This window comes from Carassius carassius, chromosome 9 (assembly GCF_963082965.1).
Source record: "Carassius carassius chromosome 9, fCarCar2.1, whole genome shotgun sequence".
NCBI classification, from domain to species: Eukaryota; Metazoa; Chordata; class Actinopteri; order Cypriniformes; family Cyprinidae; genus Carassius; species Carassius carassius.
The window spans coordinates 9,416,256-9,439,252 of NC_081763.1; the positions used below are offsets into that span (position 1 = coordinate 9,416,256).

The 22,997-nt window shown below is 37.7% G+C and overlaps 1 pseudogene; it reads right to left on the bottom strand.

The window, feature by feature from the left end:
• Nucleotides 1-18,546: 18,546 nt before the first annotated feature.
• On the bottom strand, nt 18,547-19,156 carry LOC132148731 (uncharacterized; annotated as a pseudogene).
• Nucleotides 19,157-22,997: the final 3,841 nt, after the last annotated feature.

The following is a 22,997-nucleotide window of genomic DNA, read 5'->3' on the forward strand; positions in this document are numbered from 1 at the left end:
GCAATTTAAAGATTTTGATGTTGATTATTATATCTGTTACATAAATATCAATTGCATTGCATTGTTTGGGTCCTGTTGTTCATTGTAAGCCTTTTAAAATAAATATTTCCATTATGTAGAGGATTCCTGATTTACAGCAGCTGAAAGTAAATTTCTTTCATGGGCCAAATGCACACTGCAAATGAAATCTAATTTGAATCAAACTAAAATCAGAATTGATGCCCAGCTCTAGTTTCCAGAGACCCTAACTATTTCTTTATAGTTCTTACTGGTCGTTTCCCCTTTAAATACATTGTTTTCCATTTTGTCCAAAACTATTGTCCGACTCTCTCCCCTTTAATCACTTTCACTCTTCAGGGGCTGCTGAAGCATTTTAGCATCTTTGACTCCAGCAAGGTTTTTCACTTTCACAACACTACGTCATTATCCTGGGAGGTTAAATACTTAAGAAAGGTTTAAAGAGCAGGAAGAGAAAAAAACGGAAAGTTGTACATTAAGTCCGCATTACCCAAAAGAACTGTAAAACCTGCACCCTAAGCAAAATGTGAATAAATAAAACCTGTGCCTGTCAGAGATCTGGAACAGAAAAGTGGACTCAAACGGGAATTTGAGTGTTGAAATTAGAAGCACTAAACTTAGAGGGTGTCTGCTGTAGACTGTGAGACCTTTAGACCAGTTGTTGTCTGCCAATAACTAATGATGTCGGACACATTGCCAGCCGAGCCAAAAGTAGCAAAGTGTTTGCATCTTAAAAACTCATTTTGTTGAATGACACAACACAGTTGCCATTCGCAATGGGAACCCCATCATAGAATATGACCCTCCCTGTGTCTACACTCACTGGAGGTCTTACAGCTGTGAAGAGCATATCCAAGAGTTCAGTATAAGTCTAAATGAATCAAAACTCGACTGATACTTTGACGTCATGTTTAATCATGCCACACTCTGAAATATCGCAGCTAATTCTTCACCGCATTAAATTAAATCACTGGACTGCCAAAATAATAGCAACTGTTTGTTGTTCTAACACCCTCCAAACATCTGTTTCTGGTGGGAAACTCCATTGGAAAGTTATATCAATTCAGAAACTCATGGGCAAAAGCAGAAAGTTGGAAGAACGATACCTTACATATCTTCTTTACACATAAACCGTTTACGTTTTCTAGGCACACAATAAAGCTCTTTTGATGGATGGACACCCTGGAGGACGCTGCAGGTGTTGTGTGGGATACATATATCACACACTAAATCAAGCCGGAGCTGTTCCTCCTGGATTGAGACGAATGGAAAACAGCATTCCACGAGTCTGCATGAAAGACAGCGGAGAGCTGGGGGCTGTATACTTGACAGGCCTCCATGTAACAAAGGTGAAAGTTTGACCTCCTTATCTGACTATTAGGTTTACCGGAGAGGTTGAGTGGAGGAGTGAAGAAGGTAAACTATGCATTAAGTGTTCCATGCATCACATATATGGGATGCTGTTACAAACTGCACACTTTGCTGTATCTTCTGGCAGTGAGTTGTTAGAGATATCCAAACTGGTCAGTGGCTTGGTGCTTTAAACATGTTCTGATCCCTAGAAAACACACACCTGCTCCAAAAAAGTTCCACCTGTAACCGTTATAATTGCTCATATCCTGTTTGGGTTTCAAGCAAAACAACAAATGATAACACCTTGTGAAAATTCACATGAGGTGGCGAAGATATCACACAAATTGGCTTGTGGAAAAATATATAACTTTTTTTTACAATCTGACTTCTACAGTTTCACTCATTATTATTATTTATATATATATAATATATATGTATACAGTATCTATCTATCTATCTATCTATCTATCTATCTATCTATCTATCTATCTATCTATCTATCATTTACAATAGGAAAAAATACACTGGGTAAGCTGGAAGATACCGACTTTTTTTTTTTTTTGGCGTTACTGAATTTATTACTCCGAGGCAGTTTTAATCTACCCTCATATGTGTCTGGCGTTTACAAACCCCAATTCCTTTATGGCTCACATCTTTCTTTCAGTCCTTTCCTCCATCTCATAGGAGGTAAAACCCAGACCTGAACCACAATTCTCTCTTATTTAAGAGGGTCAGGTCGAGCTTATCGGTCTCCGGAGAGCTATAAAGCGCCCAGGCTCGTGTTTTCATTCCGCGCTTCTGGATGAGTTGCGGCGCGTGAAAGGCTCGCGCTTTGGGCACACGGGGAAGTCTAGCGCGCAGTTAAATTGAAAACAGTGGCTGTGGAAAGAAAATATGAAGACTTGTGCGACCTTCGGAGTATTTGACTCCTGTGAACCTGTGAGGTTCCAGCAGGACATGCTCCTTATTTTCCTTATTTTCCCTGTCAAAGCTGCGGGTCACGCTGGAAAAGAACGTGCGCGCACACAACCGTAAACACGGGTATGACAGGTGTCGAGGAAAAGATGTGTGTTTGTGTCCTAGCTAACTAAATTTGATGAAACCTCCTTTGTGACACTTCCTGAAAATTGCAATGGTTCACAAAGAGAATTAGCCTAGGTATATGCTATATAACTTTTGTAAAATTATAAAGGCTATTTAGTTTCCAAGAAAATACCATGAAAAATGTTTATTTAACAAAAATACCACCTCTACTACAATTATCACTAACGAATATTGTAAAAAAAAAAAAAAAAAAAAATCAATTTCATTGTTTTTTATTTAACCTTTATTTTTAGCTTATATTAGATAGATAGATAGATAGATAGATAGATAGATAGATAGATAGATTTTTATACATGTATAAACCCAATACAACAGAAAAAGAAAAAAGAAACAATATGGATAAGTGCCTGCAAAATCATTTTAAATAAAATAATGTTCTAGTCAGCACAGCAGCAGATCGCAGGCTGTCTTCTGAGCCTATAATGGTAGATCTGCAAAAAAAAAAAAAAAAAAATTATTAAAACCCTTCCACGTCATTGATGGCCGTTTTAAATGGTTTTAACCCTTTCACGCATAGTGGTCACTACAGTGGACAGCTATTAAAAAAGCATTTTCTTGAATTTGCACGGGTTTTTATGGCAAAGTTGCACATCAATCTCTTCATTGGACCCTGGTGCATCATCCTATAAATTGCAACCAAGTGGCAAGCCTTTGTGTTTCGATTTTTTCCCCCTCCAAACCAAGATGGCCAAGGGTCAGTCAGACATGCCAAGTTGCTCCAGAATATCCACCTATTCCTTCTATCCTAGGAGACTCTTGTAGGTAAAAAAAATATTGCAGCATAAAGCAATATCTAATGAGTCATATCACAGTAATATTTTCCAAGTTTTGATTTTAGATTGAGAGAAAACTCTGATTAATCACATGTCCTCTGTAGTGGACGTCATGCATGCAATGGCTATATTTCAGCTACAATTCATAATTATAATGTGAATATTGTTTTTGAAATTTAAAACTTAAAAACTTAATATGCATTGACTTTTTCTACTGTAAATAAATGTATTTGTATTATTAGAATGTAATTTTCATTGACATCGAAAAAAGTAATGTGATTACATAATGTATGACACTTGTATTGCATTACTTTACTTGTTAGATCAAAAAGTAATCTGATTTTATAATGCATGTTATTGTAATGCGTTTTTTTACTAATAACATCAAAAAGTAATCTGATTACGTAATGCATGTTACTTGTAATGCGTTTCCTTTCTCATAACATCAAAAAGTAATCTGATTATGTAATGTGCATTATTGTAATGCGTTTTTTTACACATAACATCAAAAAGTAATCTGATTACGTAATGCATGTTACTTGTAATGCGTTTCTTTACTCGTTACATCAAAAAGTAATCTGATTAGGTAATGCACATTACTTGTAGTTAATTACTTGTTAGATCAAAAAGTAATCTGATTAGGTAATGCATGTTACTTGTAACACATTACTTTACTTGTAACATCAAAAAAGTAATCTGAATGGGTTATGCATGTTACTTGTAATGCGTTACCCCCAACACTGATCATTTCAGATGAGATTGAAAAAACGTATCGCTAGGTTTTCTCAGAGGAGGGCTATGATAGAAATGTGCATGTCCATCTTGAACATAATCATAATTATCAGCTAATAAGGGTAAATCTCCATACTCTGGTGCACTGGAGGCTCCCTGAGTGGTTTCCACAGTTGTACCTTGACAGGCTGTAGAAAATTCTGATGGAATCACGTCCTCATGTTCTGATATCATAGATACGCGAAGTGCAACTTTTATGAAGTTGTATGAAGCCATTGCAATATTTTGCATTTATATTTTTTGCATATATTTTATAGTTTTCACATTATTTTATATAATTGCATTGATTAGTTTGTTAAATTCACATACTTTATCTGTTTGATTATTGTCTTATATTTAATACAGTATATCTTCGGTTTAAACCAACCGCATGCTGTCCACTCAAATGGACATCTGAAGATCTCTTTGAAAAATTTGTAAAAAAATAAAATAAAAATCAATTCTTGTTTTTCATGCCCTAAGAGCAATAAAAACACATAGGAAAAAAATCCTGACTGAGGTTATCATAATTCATGCGTGAAAGGGTTAAAATAAGTGCTGGGGTTACTTCTCAGGCAACATTTAAAATTAAATTTACCTTTTGGAAGTAGCTTAAAAACTACTCCTTTAATTTATTCCAGCTCATTATGCAACAATGCTGCCCAATATAAAACATCTGGAAAGACCTAATTTACGAATAACAATGCTTTTGTAAGAAACAAAATAATACACTGTGGTTTCATTGTATGAACTCAACCACGACTATAGATTTCACAAACTGACTCATTTAATGTTCCATTTCAGGCAACAGAAGAGCTGCTCAGAACTTAAGGATGCATGGAAATGAGTAAGAGGAAACAATTATTTTGTTTAATATAATTTATTCTTATTTGTTATATTTTATATATTCGTAGATCCCAATGAAAGAGCAATCGATATATCACCTGCTGGACCACAGACACACAGAGCGGGAGTGTAGACATTAGCTGTAAAGAGAGGAAATTTATGTGGTGAGAATGGGAGGGCGGTCAGGGAATGAGTGAACGAGGAGGGGGCTTGAAAAGAGAAGGGGGTTTTAGATAGCATGGGTCTGGAGAAAGAGAATGTTTGGATAGAAGAGGGGAAAGTCATGCTAATTTATACTCTCCTAATTGGAACCAGGTCAGGCCCTGCACCTGAGATGCATTCCTCAGAACTGCATTACGGGAGAGTCTACATGTGTGTTTGAGAGTGCATCTCTGTGTGTTTGCTTAAGTCAGAGGTCAGTTTTTTTTTTTTTAACAAAGAGCAAAAGGTCAGCATCAATGGTGTCTTTGTGATCTAGCATCTCACAGTGGTCGGAGTGTGTCGATAATTGTTCCACCGTGACAGTCGCACAAGCTACTCAGAGCCAGACCACCCTGGTTTTGCTCATGAAATTTCTCCAATCAGGAAAATCTGGAGCGCACAGTCACTATTATAATCTAACGACCGGGCCTTTATAGTGGCAGATGGACATCATCATGCTGAAATTCTCATTCAAACATGGATGCTTAAGTCATAAAGCAGATTGCCAGATGTTAAGCAAATATCACAGTACCAGTCCAGCTGGTATGAAATTAAGTATCAACTTTGGTTTCTTCTGCCATCCTGATGCTGAAAAAAAGCATCTGATAGCAATTTTAACCATTGTATGGATGATAGTCTTTACAGTGGTGATGATGTGGCTGGAATTAGACATCTGCCAAGGAGGCTTCGAGTTGTGTTTCAAGTCATTATTCAGTCTGGTCTCACACAGCAACCTATCAATAACCTGAGCTGTGAATGGATGGCCTGGCAGCATATACACGCTCACTGAATACACTAGTATAAATCTATGGAGAATAAAAGCTAGATAAATAGATATGGGGAAGAAAATCCAAATTCTATTAATATATAAAACATGAGCCGGGTTAAAAGACAGCAGCTGCAGTCAGACATATGGAGAGCATATTGGTCACACAATGCAACATCCCCTCCTTTTCTGCTTTTTTCATCTCTTTCTGGAAAGGGAAGAATTGTAACAGAGATTCAGATGTGACAGAGAGTGTTTTGTTTCCCTCTGGGAAAGGCTGCATCACTCAGGAAGTTCAGGACAGGGCTTTTTTTCATGCTCTTTTGAAGCTATCTTTTCTAGTTTCATTGGCCATGACAGACAGCTCGATAGTTTGCACACATTAATGACTTTGAGTCACTGGAGAGTGAAGGAGCGTCGTGCTCGGTTCATTAGTGGTTGCTGCACAGACGCAAACTCTCCCAGTATTTTTGTCTCGTGTCTATTCCGAATGCCTGACTCAAAGTTCATCAAAGAGGCCGCATGGCCTTTCATGGCACACATACACAAACACGCTAGTTTTGCCCCGTTTCAGTAAGATCACAGGGCATTGTGATAACAGCTTAAATAAAAACAGACTATATCCTATGTAAAGTCCAGATCGAAAGGCCTCCTCTGGATGCAAATGTAAGTGTAAAAATTATAAAAAATAACAGACATATAAAAAAAATGCTAAATAAATAAAGAATAAATATTTATTTGCAAAAAAATGCATTAAATACATTTTGTAAAATCAAGTAAATAAGTATAACAATTTTAGGACACAATATGATATAGGATTAAAGTCAGTAAGAAAAGGTTTTCACAATGCATTCATAACCTGTTAGAAACAGTAATATTCTGTTTCACTTGGTAATTTTAGAGACAAACATAATATACAACAAGAAAAAAATACGGTAGGACTTTAAGTGGACTAAATGATTGGAGTCACTGGAAGGTCAAATTATGACATTCTGTTTAAAAATTATCAGGTTAAAAATTGTGAATCGTTCACAATAAGATCATGAATTTTCATTTCATTTTGACTTTAAGAAGTCTTTCTCTATTCTCTTTTTTTAAGCTGGGTTAAAGCTTTCTTTCATAAATAGTGAACAGTATTGAGGAATTTTCCCAGGGCATTATTTCCTACCCCCATAGACAAATTGCAGCCATTTCTGTTTTCTATTTTTCCCTCACTCTCAGTCTTCTGTTTAATGCATGCTTTCAAAAGGACCACAGTGAAAATCAGAGGTCTGGCCCTTGGGCCCAATACACTGCCTTTCATTTGAGATTTTGGATGAAAGACGTAATTTTCTCTTTCTGCCTCCCTCTCATCATTTTCTGTCTTCCTTTTATTGAATAATGAGAAACTTAGGGTTGGGGTTCTTATATGGTTAGTTCACGCAAAAATTAAAACTCATTATTTACTCACCCTCATGTCTCTCAAAGCCTGCATGCTGTCTTTTTCCCTCTGTGGAACACAAAGGGATAAGGTTGAGGAATATGTACACAGCTATTTTGCATTCAGCAATGTCTGTGAAGCATTTTTAGGTGAACTGCTCCTTTAAAAGAGACCAAAACTGGATTCAGCAGCATTTCTCCCTGCCTTGACACCAGATGATTGCTGTTTCACAGACCTCATCATCACCAGGTCTCGCGTGTGCATGTTTTGCATTTAAAATAACACAACTTGATAGTACTTCTGAACACAAGTTCTAAAGTATCTAACAGCCGGAGCATCAAAGAAAATGTGTTTCACAGGCTTCGTTTCTTGTTCAAACCCCATTTGTTTTATTTTTAGGTTTTGCCCTTTTGCTAAGTGTTTTAGAACTAATGTTAGCCTCTTGATCATACATATCCATCAGAAAACAGATCTGCTGTATTGGACAGGAGCAATCCTGGTCAGATCTGCATTGTATTAATTCATCCTTGAAGCAGTATCCAGATCTCCATGGTTGTGTCTGGTAATGGTAGGAACAGTATGCTTGCTTTGGCTTGCCCCTGAGCCGCGATCAGACCGCAGAGTGGAGTCCATTACAGCAATCTCTCTATGGTATGTTCAAACACATCCCGTAGGCCTGCACTCAAGGCTGCATTCAGGCTGAATTAATTCAGTGATTCTTGATTCACTGAAGTGATTTGATAAATTGGCTAAATGTGTACCTTGAATACAGAGTACTGTACATCGCTTCGAAAAAAAAGTTGCATACATGTTGCTCATATAAAAGTACAGAATAATTAAACACATACAAATAGAAACACTAAAATATTCTACCAAAATTATTTTTTTTGTTTATCTATAATATCTTAACTTAAATAAATACTTTTAGTTAGCAAGACAGTGATAACGTTACAAAGATTTCTGTGTCAAGATCGTTATTTTGAACTTCCTATTTATCAAAAAAAAATTAATGGTTTCAAACTAAGATATTTAGCTATTTAGCTATTTAGATATTTAACTGTTTCATCAATTATATGTTTCTTGAGCAGCAAATCATCATATCAGAATAATTTCTGAAGGATCATGGGATGATGAAGACTGGAGTAATGATGCTGAAAATTCAAATTTGCATCAAAGGAATAAATCAAATTTTAAAATAAATTAAAATAGAAAATAGTTATTTAAATTTTAATAATATTTATTTAATAATATTATAGTTTTACTGAATTTTTTATCAAATAAATGCAGCATTGATACACATGAGACGTCTTTCAAAAACATAAAGAAATCATATAGATCCCAGACTCTTGAATGGTAGTTCATATTAACATTACATATTCTGCAATATTATGAGAATATCTACATAAGATTGTATCAGCACATCTCTTAGACTGATTTTATTTCTGTTTATTGTAGTACTTCTGTAGTTAAACAAAACATTTCCAGCTGAATGTTGACACTGCAACGGAAACCTTTAAAAGTAAAGTGCTTTTGAGAGCACATACCTCATAGCTAGGCTTCAGCTGTGTTCACAGATGTAATAACACCACCATTTTATGCACTGAAATGTTTCAGTTCCTAAACATTAAAGAGCAGGTCTTATCGTATTTTAAAGTGTTCTAATATTGTGTTTGAGTCCCCTATAACAGGTTTAAATGCATCTAAAGTCAGAAAACATTGTAATTTTCTCAGAATATACATTTAATATTAGAATAATTTTTCAATGTTTTCGAAACGATTCGTTCGAAGCAGTTCTGAGCTTAAAGGGGTCCTATTATGCCTTTTCACCTTTTCAACTTTAGTTAGTCTGTAAGGTTGCTGTTTGAGCATAAAAAAGATCTGCAAAGTTACAAAGCTCAAAGTCCACTTCAAAAGGAGATATTTTATTGAACAGAAATCACTTTTCAAATACTACAACGAACGACTAGTTTGGGCAACAACACATTTTTCCTGGATTTGTGACATCACAAATACCGACGAATGGGACAAGACCTGTTTGAGCTGCACTAGAGAAGGCACCAAGTGTTATCACTATGTCGGAGACACGCTAGCTTTCCCAAGGCAGAAGAATTTAGAGTGGTTACAATCATCCGGGTTTAAATTGCGCTGAAATTGATTTGATTTTGACGCAATATTTAAACTGAAGCTCACAGCAGGCGGCTATGGGAAGTGCATGACATTTTCGAACCAGGCACCAAGTGGAGCCAATCACAACACTCACTGGCCCAGCTAACCAATCCCAGGACACAATTGCCCAGCTAACCAATCACAACACACACTGGCCCAACTAACCAATCACAACACACACTGGCCCAGCTAACCATTCCCAGCACACAATTGCCCAGCTAACAAAACACAACACACGCTGTCCCAACTAAGCAATCGCAGCACACAGTGGCCCAGCTAACCATTCCCAGCACACAATTGCCCAGCTAACAAAACACAACACACGCTGTCCCAACTAAGCAATCGCAGCACACAGTGGCCCAGCTAACCATTCCCAGCACACAATTGCCCAGCTAACAAAACACAACACACGCTGTCCCAACTAAACAATCGCGGCACACAGTGGCCCAGCTAACCAATCACAACACACACTGGCCCAACTAACAAATCACAACACACACCGGCCCAGCTAACCATTCCCAGCACACACTGGCCCAACTAACCAATCACAACACACACTGGCCCAGCTAACCAATCACAACACACACTGGCCCAACTAAACAATCACAACTCACACTGGCCCAGCTAACCAATCACAACACACACTGGCCCAACTAACCAATCACAACACACACTGGCCCAGCTAACCAATCACAACACACACTGGCCCAACTAAACAATCACAACGCACACTGGCCCAGCTAACCAGTCACAACACACACTGGCCCAACTAACAAATCACAACACACACCGGCCCAGCTAACCATTCCCAGCACACACTGGCCCAACTAACCAATCACAACACACACTGGCCCAACTAAACAATCACAACTCACACTGGCCCAGCTAACCAATCACAACACACACTGGCCCAACTAACCAATCACAACACACACTGGCCCAACTAACCAATCACAACACACACTGGCCCAGCTAACCAATCACAACACACACTGGGCCAACTAAACAATCACAACTCACACTGGCCCAGCTAACCAATCACAACACACACTGGCCCAACTAACCAATCACAACACACACTGGCCCAGCTAACCAATCACAACACACACTGGCCCAACTAACCAATCACAACACACACTGGCCCAGCTAACCAATCACAACACACACTGGCCCAACTAACCAATCCCAGCTCACACCGGCCCAGCTAACCAAGCACAACACACACCGGCCCAGCTAACCAATCCAAGCACACACTGGCCCAGCTAACCAAACACAACACACACCGGCCCAGCTAACCATTCCAAGCACACACTGGCCCAGCTAACCAAACACAACACACACCGGCCCAGCTAACCAATCCAAGCACACACCGGCCCAGCTAACAAAACACTACACACCGGCCCAGCTAACCAAACACAACACACACCGGCCTAGCTAATCAATCACAGCACACACTGACCCAGCTAACCAAACACAACACACACTGGCCCAGCTAACCAAACACAACACACACTGGCCCAACTAACCAATCACAACACACACTGGCCCAGCTAACCAATCCCAACACACACCGGCCCAGCTAATCAATCACAGCACACACTGGCCCAGCTAACCAAACACAACACACTGGCCCAGCTAATCAATCACAGCACACACTGGCCCAGCTAACCAAACACAACACACACTGGCCCAGCTAACCAAACACAACACACACTGGCCCAGCTAACCAAACACCACACACGCTTTCCCAACTAAGCAATCGCAGCACACAGTGGCCCAGCTAACCATTCCCAGCACACAATTGCCCAGCTAACAAAACACAACACACGCGGTCCCAACTAAGCAATCGCAGCACACAGTGGCCCAGCTAACCATTCCCAGCACACAATTGCCCAGCTAACAAAACACAACACACACTGGCCCAGCTAACCAAACACAACACACTGGCCCAGCTAACCAAACACAACACACACTGGCCCAGCTAACCAAACACAACACACACTGGCCCAGCTAACCAAACACAACACACACTGGCCCAGCTAACCAAACACAACACACACTGGCCCAACTAACCAATCACAACACACACTGGCCCAGCTAACCAAACACAACACACACTGGCCCAACTAACCAATCACAACACACACTGGCCCAGCTAACCAAACACAACACACTGGCCCAGCTAATCAAACACAACACACACCGGCCTAGCTAACCAATCACAACACACACTGGCCCAGCTAACCAATCACAACACATTTTGTATTTCAGAAGGCGGGCCTTGATTTGATACAGGAACTATTTGAGCCGTCCATGCCAGACTGGGGGAGAGAGCTGTTGTAATGTAAAATATGAGAAAAATAATTGATTTTTCAAACAACCTAGTATGAGAACTTGTTCTAGTACACCCCAAAGCAAAATCAAGACTTTGTAAAATAGCATAATAGGCCACCTTTAAGATCTGTAAACCCCTCCCTTGGTCAGTTGGCCAAGTCTGTTGTGATTGGTCTTTCCATATACAATTACTATTATTTTTGCTTTGGAGGGTTACTTGTAAACAAAGTTGGTGTAAGGTTACAAGAATGGCATTGATATTACCTTATCTAATCGAACCCGAGTCCGAGTATGATACCAATGCATCGTTCAACTGGACTTGATCAGGACGTTTCTCAGTGGTAAGCTTAAAGTACTTTACATGATTTGACAGCTGTTTCATTGCATTATTATTATTTACTTATTTGAGGTGCAAGTGTGGGATCTGTGTTAGAATGCACAGCGAGGCTGAAAACCTCTGCTTTCACAAAGTATGACAGGTCAGCACTAAAACAAAAGGTTTGAGTTGTATTGCTGTGGTATCTTTTTAACCACTGATTCTTCACATTATCGCCTTTCGGCAATGAAAACAAAACAAACTTGCTTTCACAGCAAAGGAAACAGTGTCCTCTAGACATAATGTAAACACACTAACTAGCTGAAGTGTTTGTGGGAAGGTCAGAGTGTTTGTATTTCGTGGCAGGCGGGATTATGCAAATGTTTTGACGTGTATAGGTAACAGGCAGAAGATTCATTAATATGACGACTCCTAAAGGCAGTTCAGAGTCGACTCTTTATTTATCATGCACTTTTTTGATTAACAACTTTGCAGAATGTTTACACTGAAGGATAGCAACGTTACAAACTGCAAAAGAGATATTTTTTCGAAAACCCATATGACCTGCTCTTTAACAGTTTGATTGTGCACATATAAAAAATTAAGCACTCAACGTGTTATTATGAAAGCAAACTTTTGTTGGTCCATTTTTATTTTGTCATTTGGCCAGGACTATTATCAAAGCTTTATAGGTTGCCTAAAAGCCACACACACTGTTACACACTCATTCTAAACAATCACAGCCACCCACACACACGCTCACGCTACGGGGAGGAACATGAAAATAGAACTAATAGGAAAAAGATGAGGGAACTTAATTCGGGTGGAGTGCTCCCTCTGTGCGCTGGAGATAATGTGTTTCAGAAGATTCACGCTGTTTACAGTCAATCAGCAGTCGTGTGCTGTGGCTAAGCATCGTGTAGTTCATCTCCAGCATCTCTTTGATTTACAGTAAGTTATATGGATCACGTTTTAGGGCTTTAAGGCTGATTTCATACATATGATAGCAGAACCATATCCTATTATACAAGTTTTAAAATCTCTCCAATTATTTTTTATTTATTAGGCATCATAATCTATTAAAAGAACATGATTGAATTAATATGATTAAAATTGTTTTATACAGCATTTTTTAAACGCCGTTTTTCAAATATATTAAAAATTGTATAAACTTCTGTCTCTGCTGTAAATTATATAACACCCACTAGCATCACTATAAAAGCTTTATGTTAATTTATTTCAATTTATTTGAATTTTGCTTTACATTTAGATTTGTTTTCAATTTATTAGATTAATCAGATTTTTTTTTTACAATCGTTGTTACTTCTATGCTATCTTGATGTATCTTCATGGAAATACAGTATAGTTACATATTACCATTTTATTTTGCTTGATAAAAAAGCATTTTTATAAAAAAATGAAAAAATAAAAATGTTTGATCATGTTTTTCATTGATCATGGCACATAAAGGTATCTTTATATGGATTTATATTAGTATAATATGGCACTAATTGACCCTTCACAAAGACTTATCCTGCATCCCAATGTTCATTCTATCCATCCTAAATAGTATGTGAGATTATAATTAGTGTGTCACAATGGATAGTATTTTGAAAAGAGTATGCCAAAAGCCCCCGGACAGTATACTAGTTTTTGAAGTGTGGATCCATGCACACTAATGGCTAATATTACCCACAATCCATTGCGCTTTAGCAAATGATTTGGTTGAGAACTACAAAAACGAATAAAAAACTACAAATATGGTGGATGCAAATGAAAGTTAATATAAAGAGAGATCTCTGCATGAAGACCCGCAGCTCGCAGGTCAACATGCTACTTCTTTTCTCTCTGATATGGTAGGAAGTTAAATTAAATTAAATGTGGAAGATATAAACTGTGGCAAGATGATTGACAGGCCAGTTTACAGTGACAGGGTGCGTGTAAATATGCGACAGAGCGGTCCGTTAAAGACGCAACTGTAAGACTTTAAAGTATATCCCAAAGCATGCCGATTCTTTACCACATGCTCAAAAGTGTGTACTTTTTCTTCACCAAAAAAGTACATACTTTAAAGGGATACTCCACCCCAGAATGAAAATGTTGTCATTAATTACTTACCCCCATGTCGTTCCAAACCCGTTAAAGCTTTGTTTGTCTTCGGAACACAATTTTGGATGAAACCAGGAGGCTTGTTACTGTCCCATAGTCTGCCAAGTAAGTTACACTGTCAAGGTCCAGAAAAGTAAAACATTTTTATGGCATGTTTCTGTGTTATGATTGGTCAGATCGCCTGTCAATCAAGCTCCCAGCTACAGGTGAATAGACACTTTTCACTGAGCGTCCTTTAGAGCTTCCTCATAAAGATAAGCCAGCTCAAAAACTTTGAGTGAAGCGTCCTTTGATGTTGTGGTATATATATAGATCACAAAAACCTTTCCTGCTTAATTCTTGTCAGAAACTAAGAAACAAAATAACTGCAAGTTTAGATTAGATTCAACTTTATTGTCATTATGCAGAGTACAAGTACAGAGTTAATGAAATGCAGTTAGAATCTAACCAGAAGTGCAAGAATATAGTGTTTTATATACATAAAAGTGCAGAGTAAGTGAAGGTATGATTTACAGAATGCACAGCGGAGTTGATATATACAGTATTAAACAGAGTATGTACAGAATATAAATAGGAATGCAATGTAGGGATCATATGTACATTATGAACAGCAGCAACGAACACTGTATTCCCCGGGAGAGTATACCTAGACATGTGCATTTAAATGCTGACAACTAAACATGAACAGTTCAACCTAATGTTAGCTAGCTAACAATGTTGCTATCTCATAAAGACATCATAATTGTATTTTTGATAATCAACACATTTTTAAAACACTTATAAATATTTGAAAGCCTTTATTATTTCTCAACTCTACAGCTGTGCAGTAATATTTACTTTAAAGATTCAATGTTGATTCATTAAGATTAAAAAATGTGCCAAAAATGTCTCCAGGTGGAAAACAAAGACTTTTAAGATATAAATGACATGAAATTACCATTATAACCAGTAGATGCAGCAGAGGATCACTCATTAGCTCAGCTGCCATTTCAACTCTCTAACTTAATCAAAGTCTTGCTTTTGAATATATTATAAAATTATAACAAATACTGTAAGGAAGTAGAAAGTACAGCAAGTGCAGGAAGTCACAAAGTCCCATGTCATTTAAAAAATAAATAAGTCAACAGCCTATGGTTATTTATTTAAATACTTAACTAGTTAACTACAAATTTACTTGATATTTTACACACTGGCATTTGTCATTCCTTAAAATGTATACATGGATGTTTGGTCCTCATAGAAAAACAAAGATTTTCTTAAAATTGTGAATGGATTATGTAGAGAAACCGAGAAAAGGGCGCTCCGCAGCTGATTTAGACAGCAGACTGGAAATGACTGAGCTGGCTTATCTAAAACCAGGAAGTAACTGTGTGAGACCTTGAAAAAAATTTGTGAGTTGATTTAATTTAGGCCTTTTGTAAACAAAAATCGATATACAGGATAAATACTTCATTATTTCAACCATTTATTAACAACTTCTACCAACTAAACACAGCTACTTCTTAAAGGTTATTTTTTATTTTATTTATTTATTTTTTATTGTGACAAACGCAAGTGGGAAGTCGTGGCCTAATGGTTAGAGTGTCGGACTCCCAATCGAAAGGTTGTGAGTTCGAGTCTCGGGCCGGCAGGAATTGTGGGTGGGGGGAGTGCATGTACAGTTCTCTCTCCACCTTCAATACCACGACTTAGGTGCCCTTGAGCAAGGCATTGAACCCCCAACTGCTCCCCGGGCGCCGCAGCATAAATGGTTGCCCACTGCTCTGGGTGTGTGTTCACAGTGTGTGTGTGTGTGTGTGTTCACTGCTCTGTGTGTGTACACTTCGGATGGGTTAAAGGCAGAGCACAAATTCTGAGTATGGGTCACCATACTTGGCTGAATGTCACTTCACTTTCAAGTGGCAAAACAGTGTTTCCTAGTTAAAACTGTAATCTTATTATATTGCATTAATAATTAAAAAAATAAATGGCTAGAGATCCTACATTTGTAATCAAATCCGCAGTCCTTTGTTTGCACTTTAGCATGTGTTCACGGCTTTTGGCTTTTTGATTTTGAAAAGCGTGCACGAGCTAACGGCTAAAAGATGACGTGCGCACTGTGGGAAAAGAGTGCGTGTCCCTCCTCGGTTTCTTTCTCTTCGGCTTTGACTTTCTCAGGCCTCAGGCCACAGGCCGCGATGAGAGCGATGTCAAGGAGTTTGCAGTTTGCTTCTGCTCCTCACCGAGTGGACCACAAGGCTCATAAAAACAACCCACTGAGGGCCGCGGCGGCATAACTCATCCTTACCGTTTTAAAGATGGGTGACTCCGCAAGGCTCTGGCCTGTGCTACACATACTGGCACCAATCATTACAATGTCAGTTCTTAAGGACATCGGCTCCTTTGAGACCTAACTACAGTATATCACCGAAAACAAAAGAACATTCAGTGTTTTTTATTGTGGGGAGAACAAACTCGGGTGTTTACATTATTTTCCTCCATATATATTTTTATTTTATTTTTAATCCACAGTCCCTTCCTTGTCATTCTTTCCATTGCTTTCTTTTACACATTTCTACCTCATTTTCTCATCCCTCTCTCTCCCTGTCCTCTTCCAGATGCATGACCAATAAGACAGAATAATATTTGGACAGGTGTTCTTTTTTAAACACGTTATCCACAAGTCCAAGTGTGCAGGGGACCGCACTACATCATTCCTGCATCGTTTTTCTAAGATGAATCAGAGGTTAAAATATACAGTACTGGCTGAGTCATACACAGCCTGCTAAATATTGTAATCTATAGAGCACTACACCCGTAATTCCTGACAATAAAAATCTGTGTAGCACCAATTTTCCTTTATTTTTTAAATGTTCTTTTTTCCTGTTTCGAACAATTGCATGAAGCCACATCTGGAAGACAGATGTACATCCCACAGCAAGCTCTCTCTCTCTCTCTCTCTCTCTCTCTGTGCATAGAAACATGAGAGCAGGCTTGTGTCTATCACTCTCTCCCTGGGCGGACCACCCACATGAGGAAACGCCTTGCCGTACTAAAGGCAGAAATACAGGGTTGGGTTGTTTTTTTGATGGATGGATTTAGCAGACTATCACTTATGTCAATGTCAAAACCATAAACCTGCTCTCGCAAAATAGGAAAAGAGGCAGAGAGACGTCTTTCTGCAGTGACATAAAAGTGTTTTCACAATATTCTTGTCTGTTTGTGGCTCCTGAAGCTGTTAAAAGACTAAGCTAATGTGCCGAATGAATTTATCATAGATCTGTGTCTTTTCAGAGACACGTCCTCTCTGTCCCATACAAATCCTACACAGAAATCTGATGTGTGCCAGACAATACATGTACAGTAAATACATGGATATATGATACAGCGGCCCCAAACATTTTCGGGACACTAGCAGCACTTGTGTATTGTGTATGGAAATCTTTGTATTGTATATAAAAAAGCATGCATTGTTTTAAAGAAAGATAGCACAAGCACACTTTCAAGCAAAACATTGCACATAACACACTTTGTGAAGTTATAAATGCTAAAATAACAGTACACGATATACATTTGGACACTTTCTGGTTATTAAACACTAATGGATCATATTCATAACTAATGTGATGAGCTACACATTCAAACTTGATGACATTTTACTTAAATCCACTAAAAATCACAACATTCAGCAACACTTGTAAAAAAGTGTGACTTTAAATTGCACAAATGCTTTGTGCCACTGAATTTTATATATGATTTTTAACTGTGCAACTAGCATTTATTTAATGTACATATATTACAATACAGTATAACATTATATATATATATATATATATAGATAGATAGATAGATAGATAGATAGATAGATAGATAGATAGATAGATAGATAGATAGATAGATATATAGATAGATAGATAGATAGATAGATAGATAGATAGATAGATAGATAGATAGATAGATAGAAAATCTAAATTCTACATATAATTTAAACAGATATAAACAGAATGTTTTTATTTAAAAGAAAAAGAAAGTCATAGGGTAAAATGAATAAGAAATATTTTAGTATTTTGCACTTTTCCTGGGTCAGAAATTAAACAAGCAAACATGGACCTGATCATCAGTTTTACACAGACTTGTGTAAAGTGCTTTTGTCATTAAATCAAAAGGTGGACACCCCAAATTCTAAGACTCTGAAATTAATGTTAATTGTTCAAAGTTGATAATACAGTGAGGGAAAAAAGGGCATGTATTCAGTGGAATAACATTGCATTAGCGTTTGAAGTGTCTTGTGTAGCTGACTATATATTCATAGTTGAATGTTCATGACTGATCTGTTTTTTTATAGACCCTAATGAAAATTACAATAAACGGTTACTAAATGTTCAAGTGCTCATTTGTTTTTTTGTTTCTGTCTACCCACCTCCGTCACCACAGAGCCCACCGTTGCTCCCATGGCCCCTCCTAAGGGCCCCCAACAAACAACCCTATGATCGACCCCAGTAAAGCACTGCCCCTCACCATATTCGGGAGCCACAGGAGTCACCCGACCACACTGTCCCACGACCATCCACACTTTTCTCTGCTTCGACCCTTATTCCCTTCAAATCATCCTCTCCTTCTTCTCTCCTGCTCCTCATGATCTCCTCCTCCTTCTCTTTCACTCTCCTCTGTGCCTCCTGCAACAGAGTGCAGGTGTAGAATTGTGTCCCAGTTTCTTTCACCATCTCCTCTACTTTTCTGAACAGCTCCTCCACATTGGATCCCGGCCGCAGCGGGTGATGTCGGTCCCTGCACTTTTGCACGAGCTCTAGCAAGTCAGGCCGTCCAGTATGGAGATACTCGTCCAGAGAAACATCCTCAGGCAGTCGGTCCATGGGAGTGAAGAGCACCATTGCGTGTTTACTGACAGATTCAGGGCCAAAAACCTTCTCGATGGTCTCCAAAATCTGGAGCTCTAGGTTGCTGGGCCGGCGAACAGGGACACAGAGCAAGAAAGCATTTTTTATTTAATATATTTGGTACAACTTATATGCATATTTAATTAACATTAATGCATTAACTAACATTACCCAGCAATATGCAATAGATCTGTAACCGTATCTATTCGTCTTTGTACATGTACGTAACTAAAACTGTTCAGTCTTAGATCATGTTAGGTGAGGAACATTCAATCATTTTTCACAAATACAACATTTGATTTTAATAATGTATTAGTGAATGTTGAACTTAACATTAATTGAGATTAACTTACTATTTATTATTAGAATTATAAATTGTAATAATATAATAACTAACAATTATTAAATTTTCATGTTACATGTAAGCAAATGGAAAATTATTGTTATATATTATGCTCAAGTGTACACTTTTGATGTTAATTTTTAAAATTATGTTTCTCTTTTTGAATCAAATGTTTAAACTAGATTTCCAGACAAATATACATTTTTGAACTACTGAACTACTCGTTGTTTTTTAATCGCACCAAACAAAAGGCAGTTAAAGTTTGCTGAAAGTCGCTTAAATTTTTAAAGTACATGTTATGGTTTAGGACATAAACGTCAGTTTATGAAATGCTTTTGATGTGCCTAGTTACAGAATTACATACATGACTTGATGCAACTTTATTTTTTAATTTTTTTTTAAATATACAAAAACTGTGCAGAAACTGAGCGTTATTACAGACAGAAATAACTTACAAAGAGCCCCCCCCCCCCCCCAATAAATTATGTTATAAAATATTTCTGTTGACTTATTTACATTTCAGATAATGGGAAAAAAATGCTTTTATGAGGGTTCATTCAATCTCATCTTTAAATTAATACATTTAATTTCAGTATTGGCATATTAAAACATGAAATTTCTAACTGCATGGCAAATTAATTTTGCACTTTTTAAATCCCGATTTGATTTGCGTTTAAAACAATCAGAGTCTTATTTTAAACTATTTGAGTGGTCTGATTCAGTATATACTATACAGACTGTATTGTATATATTTAAAATTATCCAATACCAGCTGGTTTGTTGTAACATATTAAACATGTGAACATAAAGTTTAATTTAACGTCTTTTGATATTTAAAGAAGAAACAGATTTTGATCAATGTCAGTTGATGGTGTGACAAACTGATACAAATATGGGTTTAGCAAAGCAAACAAAAAGCAAGAAATGTTTAATATGTATCCTGTTTAAGTGGAAATGCACGTTTCACAGGCTCAACAGTTCGCTATAAATAAATGAAAATAATCTTTCTTTTTTTTTCTACACAAATATTGGAACTTGTAAGTCCACATATGGGTGGACTTCATAAAAACCATATAAATAAACTGGTCCTGTACAGCACCAGATCTAACTAAAAAAAATGATATAATCAATGAAAAGAATCACATGTGCATAGCGACACACACACAAACAACAACAACAACTATTTAAATATTTTTTATATTTTATAAAATATTAATGGGCTACATGGTAATCCATGGACAACAGGTTAAAATGAATGCTGAACATAAGAAATGTCTGGAGTAACAATTATATTATGATATCAAAGATAAAAAGTGAATTGTGCTAGTACTTGATACATGAAGTTTCAGCAACAGCAGGGTCTTTATGATGTATTACACTCACCGATTATCAGGATATAATAATATGAATGCCAATTTTGACTAGTTCTGCATCACATAATTTTGATGCAATAGCGCCACCTTAAGACTGAACTGACACATAACACCTTTCATGATATAAAACAGAAATATTTAATAAAACAGTTTAAGACTGGATTTGCTAAACGCAGTGTGTTATGGTTACAACCTTTTAAACACAGCTCAGTTACTACACTCCACTCATGTGAGTCAGCTTTTTATTTTTAGTAAGGCTGTTTCCTGAATAGGAAAGTATCCTCCACCTTCTAATGGGTGGGCCGACAGTTTAATGACGATGCTTATTAAATGATTCCCTTTTTACTTTGGGTGGTGGGAGAGGAACATACTATAAGACGCTATTTGCGAGAGAAAACACCAAAAAATAAATTTATGTTATGTTTTAAAAAACAAAATTATGACTTATGTATTTTATGGTACATATACCATATGTCTACTTAAAGACTTCATGTAACCCACGATGTAGTTCATGCACTTTGGTATTTATATGCACTGCAAAACTGTTTTGCAACCTGGTCTTTTGCTGGTTTATGCTGGTCTTTTGCTGGTTCATGCTGGTGCTTTGCATAATGGTCCTTTTCTGGTTTATGCTGGTCTTTTGCTGGTTTATGCTGGTCCTTTGCATAATGGTCCTTTGCTGGTTTATGCTGGTCCTTTGCTGGTTTATGCTGGTCCTTTGCTGGTTTATGCTGGTCTTTTGCTGGTTTATGCTGGTCCTTTGCTGGTTTATGCTGGTCCTTTGCTGGTTTATGCTGGTCTTTTGCTGGTTTATGCTGGTCTTTTGCTGGTCCTTTGCTGGTTTATGGTGGTCTTTTGCTGGTTTATGCTGGTCCTTTGCTGGTTTATGCTGGTCCTTTGCTGGTTTATGCTTGTCTTTTGCTGGTTTATGCTGGTCCTTTGCATAATGGTCCTTTGCTGGTTTATGCTGGTCCTTTGCTGGTTTATGCTGGTCTTTTGCTGGTTTATGCTGGTCCTTTGCTGGTTTATGCTGGTCCTTTGCTGGTTTATGCTGGTATTTTGCTGGTTTATGCAGGTCCTTTGCTGGTTTATGCTGGTCCTTTGCTGGTTTATGCTGGTCCTTTGCATAATGGTCCTTTGCTGGTTTATGCTGGTCCTTTGCTGGTTTATGCTGGTCCTTTGCTGGTTTATGCTGGTCTTTTGCTGGTTTATGCAGGTCCTTTGCTGGTTCATGCTGGTCCTTTACCAACACATGACCATCATAAACCAAAAAAGGACCAGTATAAACCAGCATCAAAACATACCTAATCCGCATATGCTGTTTTTTTCAACGGGCAGTTTCCTCTCTCAGTGTGCTTTACCAAACAACCGATGTATGCTTCTGATTATGTGAAAGCTGATACACAGACTTGAGAAGCTTACCTTCAAGTCAGGGACTGCTCTTTTGTGTACAGTGTGCTTATGTACTGGCCTGGTCTGTGTTCCTCTGTACTTCCCGTTTCTCCTCTTGCTGTTCAGCTGTGTGTCTCTGCCCGAACATGTGATGCTGTTGGGCCTCCCTCCTTCTCATTGTCTCGGAATCACTCCTCTTTACAGAGACTTCTTAAAGGGGTGTCTGTTTTCATGAATTGGTGGATAAAGGGCTACAGATACCGCATTTATATCAACTGTAATCACAAACAGGAAGTTGAGCACTCTTCCTCGGTTCAGTCAGCAAATGCTTCAAACATTTACATGCTAAATGCAGCAGTTCATCTTATCTTTCTAATGTTTAGCCTCTGTTGTGACATTGTGTTGTCGCTTTTGTAATTTAATCTTGAGGCAACACAAAGTTTTCTTGGAAAAGCTACAATAGGAATTTCTGGCTTGAAAAGGCATTAAACCCCTAACAATAACTCTGTTTTTATCATAGCAACACATGCAACATAAATGCATACATACAATGTGTTCTAACAAAATCTGATGTTCCATGATTCTTTGGCGTTCTTTAATCAATTACATAAAAAAGTTGATTGTCTGAACTGGTTTTTAAATTATAATAATAGACACACTCTCTCACAACAGACACACGGAAGAGAAGACAATGCTGAATAAAGTCGTCATTTTTGCTATTTTTGGACCAAAATGTATTTTCGATGCTTCAAAAAATTCTAACTGACCCTCTGATGTCACATGGACTACTTTGATGATGTTTTTCTTACCTTTCTGGACATGGACCATATACTGT